The following is a 4,333-nucleotide window of genomic DNA, read 5'->3' as shown; positions in this document are numbered from 1 at the left end:
ACCCGCCCCCGCCCCGTCCCCAGCCCCTGCACACAGGCAGCACAACATATGCAGCCCCAGCAAAGACCAACAGTGACCTCTCTGTTACTAAATCCCATCCAATGGTGCTTCGCTGTCCTAGGTCTCCTGACTTCCCTGCAGGAGAAAACTAGTTACAACTTCTCATTTCGTAAACTCCCATCTTGGTTCACAGGCCAGTAATCTTTTCCGGTAATCCTTCCAGTTCTCTGAGCACTCCTTCAGGCACTTCACTTTCCCGAGAATCGCTCCTTAAAAGCTTTGAAGTCAGCCTTCTCCTATTCTCACTCTACTGGGCAGGTTCATCCTGGGCAACCTCAGCCACTCCCATCGCTTTTTCTATCACAGATCTTCTGTTGATCTTAAATGTACCTCACCAGCCAGGAGCACCTCCTCAGGCTCCAGACCTCTATCTTCAATTGCTTAGTAGACATCTCCACATGGATGCTACGCGGGCATCCTGAAATCAACAAACCTAAACCTGAACTCCACCCATTCTTTCATGTGCCCCTCCTCTCACGGGCCCTAACATCAGTGAAAGAGACCGACACCCACTGCCAAATCCTGGGAGGACACAACACTCCCCATCCCTTTGCACCAACATCAGTCAGCCACTCACTGCTCAATGTGCCTCAGATCTGTCACATCTCTCCACCACTCAAGGCCATCATCGTCTCCCCAGCAGACTACTGCATGTTACCTGGGGCCGTGCTCAGCATTTCCACGTGCTCCTTTCCCATCGGACCTTCAGCAAACCTGCCACAAGCCAGGCATCGAAGCTGCCATGGAACCTCCCTGATCCCTGCCTCCCCTCATCAGGGGACACCTCTACCTCTGGATTTCTATAGCATCCCAACCTCTCACTCTGTATTTTGTGGTCTGTTGTACGTCTGGATCCTCCAGTAGATTCTAAATTCCTTGAAGGCAGAAACTTACCCTCCCCTTTACCCTCTTTATAATCCCTGAGCGTGGACCATCAGTAGACTTTGAGAAAATGACCTCATAGAAAAGGTCAGATTCTGACCTTGACACTGAAGGGGAGGTAGAGATTCCCAAGGTAGGGAAAGAGGGGGAGAAAGGAGGCCATGCAGGAGCAGGAATGGGTATGAAGAAAAATCGGGGACTGAACACAAGGCACGCCCCTGAGAGGCAACAGTTAGGTTAACGGAGAGAATCCCCGATCAGATGAAAATGATCTTGAATTCCATGTAGGCAAGGATTAGTGGGGATAACACAGGCAAAAAACTATGTTCACAAAGCACATAATTCATAAACGTATATTCTCACTTAACCTCATAATGATTCTATAGAGTAGGTATTATTGTCATCTGATTCAGAGGATTAATTATGGGACAAGAAGATTTCTCCCAAAGTTGAGTGCCAACTTTTAATTATCATAACCCAGCATCTTTTGGCTTCCACACTCCATGGTCTCCAACAGGAAAAAAAAAAAATAAGGTCTCCAACAGTAAAAAAAAAAAAAAAAATTCCTTATATTTCATTAGTAACTGTAATTCAAGAAGTTCCCTGTCTTATCATACTCAGGGTTAGAGAACATGATGACATGGGTAATTTAGAAAGAAGAATCTAGCAACAAGAAGCAGGACAGCCAGCTTCAAGAGGAGAGAAGCAGAAGGAGGAAGACCAGAGAGGAGGTCAGTACAGGGCCACACGTGACACTAGGAGGGCCTGGATCTGGAAGATGACTGGGAGGAGCAAGGTGAGGACAGAAACAAAGGAATGATATTGTAACAGAAGAAGCAGAAAGACTAGATAAGTGACTGACTAGATGGGGGCAAGGAAAAGAGAAAGATCCAGTCCAGTACTGAGGTCTTAAACTCTCTCGACTAAGAGATGAACCAAATATTCATACACAGGGATGAAAGGAAAATGATGTGTGCCAAAGAAAGGAAAGACAGTTAAAGTTTAGAAATGCTGAGTTTGAGGAACACAGACAGACGACACACTCCAACGTACACAGTGGACTGAAGTCTGGGGAAGGGAAGATTGTAGAAAAGGGGTGATGGCCGACCATCCGAGGAGACGCGCACGCTCGTGAGAAAAAGAAGATGCAAAAATGAGGAGCCGCGGCCTAAATTAGGGGAGGCATTTCATCTAGAGAAGGTAGTACAAGAGACGAAGGAGGCAAGAGGATACTTTCATAAGCCAGCTGAGGAGAATAAAACATCTCATTTCCCAAACCTGGAAGACAAACTTGACTCCAGAAAAATCCAAATATCATGTCTGAACTAATTAAAACCCAACTCTCTCATATAGTTTCCATAGGAATTAAGAAAATGGGAGTATGGATGCCCCCAAAGTACAAATAATCACCCATAGCCAGGGTCTCTGGATTTTGAACCGAATTCTAAAAGAAGAAACTCATGGGGCTTCCCTGGTGGCGCAGTGGTTGAGAGTCCGCCTGCCAATGCAGGGGACACGGGTTCGTGCCCCGGTCCGGGAAGATCCCACATGCCGCGGAGCGGCCGGGCCCGTGAGCCGTGGCCGCTGAGCCTGCGCGTCCGGAGCCTGTGCTCTGCAACAAGAGAGGCCACAACGGTGAGAGGCCCGCGTACCGCAAAAAAAAAAAAAAAAAATGGTAAAAGAAGAAACTCATAAATGAATCATCCAGATCGCTAAGCAGTGCCCCTCACCTACGTCAAGGGGTGGAAACTCTGGCTGAACGTATTTTGCATTTCACTATCTTCTTCAAGAGGTGACAGGGAACGTGCTTATTAGGTGCTTTTCCCTGGCCTTGAAAACTCATCCATTATTGCACAGTGAGCTGCTAGCTTGTATCTATTCCTTTCCTCTTCTGTATACTATTTGTCCCTTTTTAACTTCATCCAAATATAATTTACATACCATAATTTTCATCCATTTTAAATGTACAATTCAATGATTTTTAATTAATTTATAGAGCTGTGCAACCACCATCATAATCCAGTTTTTATCACCCTAATAAAACCCCTCATACCCTTACAGTGAGTCTCCACTCCCACCCCTAGCCCTAATCTACTTTCCACCCCTATAGATTGGCCTCTTCTAGACATTTCATCTCAGTGGTATTTTGTATCCGGCTTCTTTCCCTAGCAAAACGTTTTTGAATTCATCCATATTATAGGTGTATTTCACTCCTTTTTCTTGCTGAGTAGTATTCCATTATGTGACTTTACTACCTTTGGTTTATCCATTCATCAGTCGACATCTGGGTTGATTCAACTCTTAGCTATTATGAATAATGCTACTAAAACTTATATGCTACTGGCATGTAAGTCTTTGCATAGGTCTATGTTTCCATTTCTCTTGAGTAGATACCTATAAGTGGAATTGTTGGGTCAGAAGATAAATTTAGGTGAAACTTTTTAAGAAACTACCAAACTGTTTTCAAAGTGGCCATATGATTTTAAATTCCCACCAGCGGTGTACAAGGGTTCCTACCTCTCCATATCCTCGGTGACATTTCTAATTGTCTTTTTTATTTATAGCCATTCTGGTTGACGTGAAATAGTATCTCACTGTGTTTTTTATTTGAGTTCCCCCAATGACTAATGATATTGAGCATATTTTCATGTGCTTCTGGTAAAATGTCTATACAAATCTTTAGACCACTTTTTAGTTGGGCTGTTTTCTTCTTATTAGGAAGTTGTAGAAGTTCTCTGTATGCTCTGAATTTAATCCTTCATCAGAAACATGATATGCAAATATTTTCTCCCAGACTCTTTTCCGTGTCCTCCTTAATGGCTGTCTGCTATCTCTTACCGCTGCTGTGGCTCACCCACTTCTAGACACCGCTTTTCCTCCAGTGTGGATAAGCCATACTGGATTTCCTGTTATCAAGTAATGTATAAGTGAAGCCAAAAAGATGGAAAACCACATAACTTGCCCACAGAGGAACAGAAAATTAGAGACGTCTTTCATGTAAACTCCTTGAAATGTTTCCATGAGAACTTGGATTCAAGAAAATAAGGTTTGCTGAAATCCAAAGGTCATTATTATGAAGTTTAGAAAACTGCCTCAATCCCAGTAAACTTTTATGAGTGGGGAAAGAAAAAAGTAGGGTTTTACCTCCTTGCCTTACTTTAAAAACACGGCAACACCGACACTCAGAAAGGCGGGAGTCTAAGAGCCCTAATCATTGTCTATGATCCATTAACCAATGGATACCTTTTGACCACCCACTATATACCACCTACCCTAGCGATTCAAGGTGAGAGGCACGGACAGGGCTTCTAAACTCTCAAAAGAGATGATTGGTGGAGGGGAGGAAATCACTGAAAATTCGGACACCACTTTTTTTTTTTTTTTTTTTTTT

The 4,333-nt window shown here is 43.7% G+C and overlaps 2 protein-coding genes across 5 annotated transcripts in view; one reads left to right on the top strand and one right to left on the bottom strand.

The window, feature by feature from the left end:
* Positions 1–4,333, bottom strand: part of MED12L (mediator complex subunit 12L) — a 313,136-nt gene that overhangs the window by 119,022 nt on the left and 189,781 nt on the right. The window lies entirely within an intron of this gene.
* Positions 1–4,333, top strand: part of GPR87 (G protein-coupled receptor 87) — a 24,738-nt gene that overhangs the window by 12,283 nt on the left and 8,122 nt on the right. The window lies entirely within an intron of this gene.

This window comes from Neophocaena asiaeorientalis, unplaced genomic scaffold (genome assembly GCF_003031525.2).
Source record: "Neophocaena asiaeorientalis asiaeorientalis breed wild unplaced genomic scaffold, Neophocaena_asiaeorientalis_V1.1 scaffold118, whole genome shotgun sequence".
Classification (NCBI taxonomy): Eukaryota; Metazoa; Chordata; class Mammalia; order Artiodactyla; family Phocoenidae; genus Neophocaena; species Neophocaena asiaeorientalis.
The sequence above is the reverse complement of the archived record's forward strand: the minus strand, read 5'-3'. Positions and strand labels throughout refer to the sequence as shown.